The sequence below is a fragment of the Cornus florida genome, unplaced genomic scaffold (assembly GCF_030987335.1).
Source record: "Cornus florida cultivar Cherokee Brave unplaced genomic scaffold, ASM3098733v1 CherokeeBrave_3.0.0_Hap2_Chr04, whole genome shotgun sequence".
Taxonomy (NCBI): Eukaryota; Viridiplantae; Streptophyta; class Magnoliopsida; order Cornales; family Cornaceae; genus Cornus; species Cornus florida.
In genome coordinates, this window is record NW_026775574.1 from 4,167,437 (window position 1) to 4,177,708 (window position 10,272).

A 10,272-nucleotide genomic window follows, 5' to 3' on the forward strand; every position below is an offset into this window, starting at 1 on the left:
TTCCAAGGGTACTGTAACTCGTATTAATTGATTTAAATAATTTATATGGACTTGGTAAAATCCCAAAATGCATAATATACATTAATTTACTAAGATTTGAGATGTAATGGATCTTTAAATGACTTATAAGTTGCTTACATGATATTATTATTACTCTAATTGTTATAACAATTGCAATTGATGCCTTTAATGATTATAATCATGTTATGGCAGTATGTTATGATCTTATGTATTAATGATCTGTTATCTGTTTGATTGTATGGGGACTATATATTATCAGGATATAATTCTATTATACACTATTGTCAGGATATGGTTGTATATTAAGGATGAGTTGGCTAATAAATTTAGACTCATTCTATGTCATATCATTGTCTTGATATGGATTACATGTCATTGTCAGGATATGGTTTCGTTATTTTATGTTTGTGTGCCATTGTCAGGATATGGCTAGATATGTATTTTTTATACCATGATACAAGCTTAAGGTCTCAAGATCGATGGTTAGGAGGCGTATATCGCTCTGGGATGCGCAGCTGGATATAGAGAATTGTGTATGCCCTGGTAGATGATGGTATTCATTACCACCTTACGTGGGATTTACATGATGCTTACTATTCGGTTGAGTCTGCCCTATAGTCTAGTCAGAGTATTACTATATATATATATATATATATATATATATATATTGACTATATAGCTAGTGCATGAGTTGACTATGATATATTCGTTTATCGGGTCTCTATTTGGAATGTAGTAGAAAGAACTTGTTTGTGGGTCTGACCCACTATTTTTTTTTCAGGTCCAAGTCACTTCCAAACTTCTACTTTGTTTGTCCAGAGCAGATACCAATTATCATCACTCTCCCGGTCATCTATGTAGGATTATATCTTATGTTTTCAGTATTCAGACTTAGACAGTTAATATTGTTATTTATTTCAGTTGAGATTTTATTAAGGGTCCACATGGCATGGATTCCCGAGTTGTATGTTAGAGTTTATTATTTATCATCCAGAAATTTTATATCAGAGATTATTATATTTATTAATTTAGTTTTCTTTAAACATTATTATTTATTATGTCTTTGTTTCCTCTTGTTCGTTTATTGCCTAATTGTTTTGATATTCTCAAATCTTCGGGTGTGGGCCTAGCCAACCCACATGTGGAAATTCGGAGGTATTACAACCATGGTATGTAAGTGTTGTCCTCATCCAAAGTAGTTGAGAACCAACTTGGGAGGCAGCAATGTACTCAACTTCTAAGGTTGAAAAGGATACCGTATCTTGTTTTTTGCTCAGCCAAGAGACTATATTGGAGCCAATGAGATAACGATAGCCTGAGGTACTCTTTTTACCAGGCAAAGAACCACCCCAATCAGCATTTGAATAGGCTTCAATAGGCAATATGGGGGAAACCAGGTAGTGAAGGCCATAGGAAAGAGGTCCTTTGACATATCTGAGGATTCTTTTGGCAGCTTGAATGTGAGAAACTCTTGGATTGCTTTGAAACCTTGCAACTAAGCCCACAGAATACATAATAATTGGCTTAAAAGCTGTGAGATACAACAAACTCCCAATTATAGACCTGTAAAGGGTTGAAGGGACAACTTCTGTGGTAGACTCAAGTGTAAGCTTGGTGTTATGGCACAAAGGTCTAGAAACAACCTTTCTTTCAGCCATGTTGAACTTCTTAAGTAGCTCAATAGAATACTTCTCTTAAGAAATGAAGATTCTTGTGGATGTTTGTTGTATTTGAAGGTCTAAGAAGTATCTGAGAGTCCCTAGAAGGGACATTTCAAACTTTGTCTTCATTAGATTGGCATATTCTGAGGTTAATGAAGTGTCTGAGCCACAAAACATGATTTCATCAACATAAATTTGAAGAATGAAGAATTGATCTTGATGAGTTCTGACATATAAAGTGTTATCCACCTTGCCTCTATGAAACCCTTGTTCAAGCAAGAAGCTATGTAGCTTTTCATACCAAGCTCTAGGGGCTTGTTTAAGACCATACAAATCATTGCTTAGCTTAAACACATGTTAGGAAAGTTGTAGATCTTCAAAACCTTCAGTTGTATGAGAAGAGCAATATTCATAAGTTCTATGGAATCCTAGTCAGCTATGATTTTTTTGTTTAATGTATTTGACATGAGCTATGGTTTTTTGTTTAACGTATTTGGCACGAATAAGGTTAACTAGAAGAGATACGTGGGCTTACTGACTATTTACCCCCTACATACCAAAATAATGAGTTTTAGGGTTTTTTTTTTTTGGGAGTTGATGATATTGGCGCTCTATCATTATCTTCAGGGGCATCATTTCTTTTATCTCCTGAGATAAAATTACAATTAAAGAGTGCATTAACTATACAATGTTTGGTTGTTATAATTTTTAATACCATAATTACCCTTCTCTCTTAAGGTTAGAATTATTTGCTAAAAAATCCTTCAAATTCTTATTTTGGTCACCTTCTTTCATCTCTCCAAACACAAAAATGAAAAATTTCCCTAATGATACAGTGTTACTGAACTTCCTAAGAAAAGGAAATCTCATAATAGTAATTTTAATTTATTTTATTCTACTTCCTTCTCTAGATCATATATTTTGAGTTGGTTTTGAACATACTATTTATTCTTATTGAATTATACCAATCTAAAGCATCCTTACAATTACTGGATCATTGTATTAATAAATACTTTAAAACTGAATTTTATTCTTGGATTCTATGGGGAGAATAATAGATACAATCCCTGATGAGACTAGAAAAATTCTGTAAATCTTCTTGCTATTCTTCTATACTTCCTTGAAAAAGGCACTCAACCAATAGTTCAATTTTTATTGGTCCTTTATTTCTTTGCTTGCCCTTTTTCTCAGTAAGCATGGGTCTGGGCTGCCTGCGGTTACGGAATCCCCAATGAAAACACCACTCCTGAGATGTTCAAGACTTCCCAATGTTTAGAGAACTTCCCTTACAAGCAGCCTAGCTTGATGAATGTGGTAGTTGAAAATCAAAGAGGATATATCGTTTAGGGGAAGAAATTATTGTTAAATATAATTGAAAAAGTTTAAGATTCGATATAAAGGCATGTAAAGGGATGGAAATTTATGTATGTTTATACATTCTTGGACATATGCATGCTATATGTTTTATATTGCATGTTTGGAAAGTTTATAACATGTTTTAAATGCTTTAGATGGCATGGCCGCATTTGAACCCAACGAAGCATTCTTGGCATTTTGCATTGAAACAGGACCCGGATTGCATTTACACCGATCATGATTTGGATTCTACGAATTTGGGCAGTGACAAAACTTTATATAAATGAATGAACTTTTCACATTATAAAGGAGAAAAACATATAATTGAATATCCACTCAAATATAATGTTTTTCTCATGTTCCATCTAGTACCCAAAAGTAATTGATCCATCTAGTACTGCTACTAGGAAGGACATTACTCATGTTCACAAGCAGAATAATTATACCAATGTTTGCTTACAAACTATAGGATCCCAGCTTGGGAGAATTGAAACAGGAATAGACACGGTATTAAATACAATTAATACTAAGTGTATTTCTATAAAAACTTCTCCTCCAGAAGCTTCCTTATCCAAAGCATTGGTAAAACCTGCAATTGAAGTTCAAGGCTTCAATCTGACACATCCTAAGAAGAATGAAGAATTTCTTACTCTTCTTACTCAGAAAATTCAAGGACTCAAAATTCAGACTTTATCCCATGATGAATCTGAAATTGGTTCTGATTCTGAGAATGTGTCGCCTCATATTGAGGAAGTTCTACAGGATCTTACTCAGTTACCTGAGTTCAACAGAATTGTCTATGATAAGAATATCCACTCAAATACAGCCCCTGCTCCGAGTCGATATTATTATCCCAGACCCACACCTCAAGATATCTTGTATGAAGAAGATTATTTTCATACACAGAAATCTTTTCATGGCAAGACCATTTATGAATGGAACATAGATGGCAAATCTGATTATCAGATTTACGAGGTTATTCATCAAATCCTGATGTATAGCCAAGTTTGTAAAATCAACCACAATACTGACCCAACCATTGCTAAGTTTGTCGTTGCTGGTTTTACAGGAATCCTTAAAGGATGGTGGGATAATGTTCTCACTGACATTCAGAAAGCTGAAATCTTTGCGGCTACCAAAATTGTTAAAGATGAAGCTACTCAACAATCAGGCCCTGCTGCTGATGCGGTTTACACACTCATTACCACTATCATCCAACATTTTGTTGGCCCTGAAGGTGCTAATAGTGAAAGGAGTCGTGAACTTCTACAGAATCTAAGATGTCCATCTTTAACTCATTTCCGGTGGTATAAAGATGTATTCTTAGCAAAGGTTCTCCAGCTCAATGATGCAAATCATGAACACTGGAAGGCCAAATTTGTAGATGGCTTACCAACCTTTTTTGCTGAAAGAATCCGGAAAAAGCTTAGAGACCTAAATAATGGTATCTCTATCCCTTACAGAAACTATACCTATGGTGGATTAGTCAATATTGTAATCCAGGAAGGTCTAGCTCTCTGTAATGATCTGAAGTTACAATCCCAGTTAAAATCCCAAAGATTAACTGGTCGAAAGGAAGTAGGTGAATTTTGTGATCAATTTGCCTACCAGACTCCCTTATCTTATCCTAAACCCAGGAAAAGAAATAAGGTTGAAAAACCTTATAAAAGGAAGTATTCCAAAAGAAAGAATTATTCAAAGGAAAAGGATAATTCTAGACAGTATACTAAGCCTAAAAGGAGATATACTCCGAAAGCAAAGGGTAAAGGAAAGCCCAAGGCTGAGGCTAAATGTTTCAAATGTGGGCGCATTGGCCACTATGCAAACAAGTGTAGAACTAAGGAGAAACTCAGTAGTCTTCACATAGAAGAGGAACTGAGACTTCAATTAAGTAAATTGTTACTTAATACTAGTTCTTCTGAACCAGAATCATCAAGTGATTATGGAGATGTTGTCATGGAATTACAATCTTCTTCTTCCTCTGAAGCAGAGATTGAAAATCCTAGATGTTCCTGTAATCAGTCGCATGATGATTATTATAAGGCAATTGTTGAGATGAATGGGTTAAGCTTAAATGTTTTAACTTCCACTCAACAATCCTTATTGGATCTTATAGATCATATCCAGGATCCTCAACTCAAGATGAAAGTCTTTGAGATAGGTTCTGCCCTAGCACGATCTACTGAGGATACGGATAATCCAGATTTTCTGCGAGCAGAAAATCATTACAGTATGAAAGAAGTTCTCAGCAGATTAGAACACCAAGGACAAAATTCGCGTCCTGTTAATCTCCCTGACCTCAAGATGGAGATTAATCTTTTAAAAGAAGAAATTCGTCAATTAAAGTCTCGTCAGACTAAGATGGATTTGGAAATTACTCTTTTAAAAGGAAAATCTGCAATTCCATCTTCCTCATCCAAGGAGGAAGCTCCTCAATCAGAAGAAGGTAATAATTATCTTCAACTCTTGAATCAAGTTACTTACCAAAAATGGTATATTACTATCAATTTGGTAATTAATCAGGAGTACACACTCACTAATGCAATTGCTTTAGTTGATAGTGGTGCAGACATGAACTGCATCCAGGAAGGATTGGTTCCTACTCAATATTTTGAGAAAACCACTCAAGGTCTTACCAGTGCCAGTGGAGGTAAGATGCAGATTAAGTACAAACTTAATCATGTGTTCATTTGTAAAGAAGGTATTTGTATCCCATCTACTTTCTTACTCATCAGAAACTTGGCACAACAGGTTATTTTGGGCACTCCCTTTTTAGCCTTGATTATGCCAATTGAGAAAATTGATTCTCATGGAATATGCTCTACTTTACATGGTCAGTCAATAACTTTTCAGTTCTTGACCCCACCAGTAAATAAGCATATCAATGCCCTTAAAGATAATATTATCTTTAAGGAAAAGCAACTGAATTATTTGCAACAGGAGGTATCCTCCTTAGCAATTAATCAAAGATTGGTACAACCCAAAGAGCAACAGAAAATTGAGTCACTACGGCAACACTTTTTAAAAGAAATCTGTAGTGAGATTCCTAATGCTTTTTGGGCCAGAAAGAAGTATATTGTTTCTTTACCCTATATCAAGGGGTTTACCGATAGCATGATTCCTTCAAAAGCTAGTCCCAGCCGCATGAAGGCTGACTACTTGGAATTATGTAAAGCTGAAATCAGCTCTTTAATGGCTAAAAAGCTTGTCACTACTAGCTACTCCCCCTGGAATTGCAGAGCTTTTTATGTCAATAAAAATGCTGAAAAAGAACGAGGAATTCCTCGATTGGTTATTGATTATCGGCCACTTAATCTTACTTTAAGTTGGATCCGATACCCAATTCCCAACATCAAAGATCTTTTGGATAGGTTACAATCTGCTGTGATCTTCTCTAAATTTGATCTTAAATCTGGATATTACCAGGTACAAATCACCGAAGAAGACAGGTACAAGACAGCCTTTTGCGTACCTTTCGGACAGTATGAATGGACAGTAATGCCATTTGGATTAAAAAATGCCCCTTCAGAATTTCAACATATTTTGAATGACATATTTAATCCTTTTACTGCATTTTCTATTGTTTATATTGATGATATTCTCATATTCTCAAAATCAATAGATCAGCATTATAAACACTTGAAAATTTTCAAAGATGTTATTTACCGAAGTGGTTTAGTTGTTTCTGCTCCTAAACTAAAACTGTTTTTAACAAAGGTCAGATTTCTTGGTCATGAAATTTGTGATGGGAAAATTAGACCTATTGATCGCAGTATTGAGTTTGCCTCTAAATTTCCAGATGAAATCAAGGATAAAACTCAACTTCAAAGATTTTTGGGTAGCTTGAATTATATTCGAAGTCACTACAAAAATCTTGCACAGGATACAGCAATTTTGTATACCAGGTTAAGGAAATCTCCTTCCCCATGGACATTGGATCACACCAAGGCAGTCCAGAAGATTAAACTCAGAGCCAAACAAATTCCTTGCTTAGCTCTAGCCAATTCTTCATGGTTCAAAATTGTGGAAACAGATGCCTCCAATATTGGATACGGTGGTATTCTCAAACAGAAAAATCCAAATACAGGAACAGAGGAGCTTGTTCGCTTCACTTCAGGAACTTGGAAAAATGCACAATTAAATTATTCAACCATAAAAAAGGAAATTCTTTCTTTGGTTAAATGCATTTACAAATTCCAAGATGATTTAATCAATCAGAAATTCTTGTTACGCATTGATTGTAGTGCGGCTAAACAAGTACTGGAAAAAGATGTCAAGAATTTAGTTTCCAAACAGATATTTGCCGGTTGGCAAGCTGATTTATCTGCTTTTGATTTTTCTATTGAATATATTAAAGGCAGTTCAAATTCTTTACCTGATTTTCTAACTCGTGAATTTTTGCAGGGTTCATGAATCAGCCCCATGGGCAGGGCAGGGGTAATACTCCAAAGGCTCGTGGCAAAAACAAGGCTAAGGCCAAAGTGGTTATACCACTAACTGATGATCAGTTTCCTTATCTGGAGCATGTTGCTGATTTACTAAAAACTCCTTCTCCAGGGAGCAGCAGTACCCAGCAACAAAAACAGAAACCAACCATGAAAGAGGTTCTTGAACAAGAAACTCCATGGATACCTAATCAAAGGTACATTCAAACAGTATTGGTACTGGATTCTCAAGATGAGCAATGGATGCCAGATCCTTGGGAAGTCAAATCCAGATATTTCCAAACTCAACAATATGCTGCACCGGATGGTCGCCATAGATATATCTATGAAGCCATTCTTACTGAAACTTCCTCTGTGGAGATCAACCACACGAAGCAATTTCCGAATTCCAAAGATAGTCCTCTTACTTATAGTAAAGCTATCTTTAAGAGGCTTATACGGCCTAGTGACTGGGGATTAAATCCCAATTTGCCAAGGAAAATATCATATGGTCACAGTTACAATTATTGGGATTATATCTCAGCTTGGACATATTCGTTCTTTTATCAAAATCCGAAGCATAGGCATTCTTGGTTTTTCAAGATATGTCCTCAATCAGTTAAGACTGATTTCCCAAACTGGGTTATACCCTGGTGGGCTATATTTGGCCCTGATCTGGATATGTTGCCTGAATCAATTAGCAAATTATATTTGCCATGGCAACAATTTCATCCTCAATTACGAGGGCAGGATAATATTCCTGTAGGGAAATCCACCCTATTATTCTTTACTGAATTTGGAATCCCTTGGATTTGGAAATGGGATTTCCAATGTGGTTATACCACTGACAAGTTACCAGTCCTTCAGAGGATCTTTTGTTATAGATGGTGGTCAGGCATGACTCAAGAACCTATTCAAGCCCTCCTCCATCAGATCAGAAAGAAAACAATGGAATATATGGACCAGATTCCAAAATTAACTATTCCAGAACCTGAAATCTTTAACCCGTTTGAACTTGTTAAAGATATGATCAGAAAACAACAACCATTAATTACCGAAGCAGATTTAATGGTTAAATGCATGGATTTTATGAGGAATAAATTTGTTAAATCCTTTGAATCCTCTACCCCTACAGCAAGAGATGATGCATCCATGGTATCAGTCTCTAGCCAGACCAGTCAAGATGGAAATCAGTTTTCTTGTCTTGCAGGTTATGCTCAAGATCCCAATCCCAATGAAGATCTTAATTCCGAAGATGAGATTTCAATAGCAGATTATTGGGATTCGCTCACAGGACATTTGAAGGACAAGATGAATCCACCCAAAAAGTAAAGATTCCTCTTATCCTGCCGACAGAAGAAGCCAAAGAACTTTCCCCCAAAGTCTTTGATTCAACAGTATTTCCTTTATCAGATGTCTACTTTCCATCAGATAAGGAGACAGCAATTAGTGGTGGGCCGACCGACTGCATTATTCCAGCACACGATCCCATGCACTATGCGGACTTCAAATTATTAATTTCAAGTCCATTTTATGTATAAATAGAAGGAAATGTTTCCCTTCACTGCATCTTTCAATTTTCTTCTCTCTCTTTTGTAATATTTCTCTGTAATAGCTTGGAAGCATATAATAAGGAAAGTTTTATGCTAAAATATCAACCAAAAAAAAAAAATTTCAAAGTTTAGCTTTGTTGTGAAATTTTTGTATGAGAGAAAATTCGATGAATCCTAACAGAGTTTGAGAGAGGGGATAGCTAGATCTTGGGATAAAACTCAATTGAATTGGAATTCTATAAATAAATAAATAATTAAAAAGAATTGGAAGAGTTCATACTTTATACAAAGGGTAACTATGGCATTAAAAATATAAGAATTAAACATTTAACATAGGGTATGAACTCTTTTGTAATTTTATTTTAAGAAAGAAAAGGGATGGAGGATAATTGTGGAGCGGCAATATCAACTAACCTCATTTTTTTTTTTTTTTTTTTTTTGGGTACTGAATGAATTACTGAATCTATCCATAATGGTCAACATGGATGTAATGGTTTACTTTTTATAAATTAAATGTAAAAATATTAAATTGTTAATGTTACCAAAAATAAAGTACTTTCACTTTTCAAATAGGACATTTATTTGGGTCAATCAAAAATGGAATGGAAAGGTGAACATTTAATTTGGGATGGAGAGTGTTGTTTTCTAAGTTAAAGGCAGGTTTGGTACAGTCGAACAGAATAGGAAAAGATCAGAGAATGGTGTGAATCACATGCTAGCAGTAGTGTGCCTTGCTTCCATATTCCCAATTCATGCTCCTTGTGCTTCTCATATCAATAATCAGATTCCTCCCTGCAAGATAGATGTGGATTTCATATTTCTCCACCAAACTGGAACTCTCTCATTTTATGGTGGGGAAAAAGGTGGTTGTCACATGTTTCAAAACTCACACTTGCAGGCTTGCTCACTGGGATATTTTGAAAGAATTACAAAGTTCTGGTAGCGATAATAACTAAGATAATCCAAATTAGAAATTTTAGATCTTGCCGCTGTAACACAAACATATTGAAATAAAATGGAGAAGATGGAGCTCACTTGCAGTCTTGAAGTTGAATCCTCCTTTAATTAATCAAATTAAATTTCAGCTTCTTTTTTTATTTGCCAGCTTCTTTTTTATTTGCCTAAAAGTAAAAGTAAAGGCTTATAGCTTCCGCTTCTCTTTTCACATAAAAGTAAAAGCAAAAGTTATGCCAAGCAGGCTTTTAGAGTGATTTCACAATTAGCAATGTGAGTGATTAAAACATAGTAAACATCACT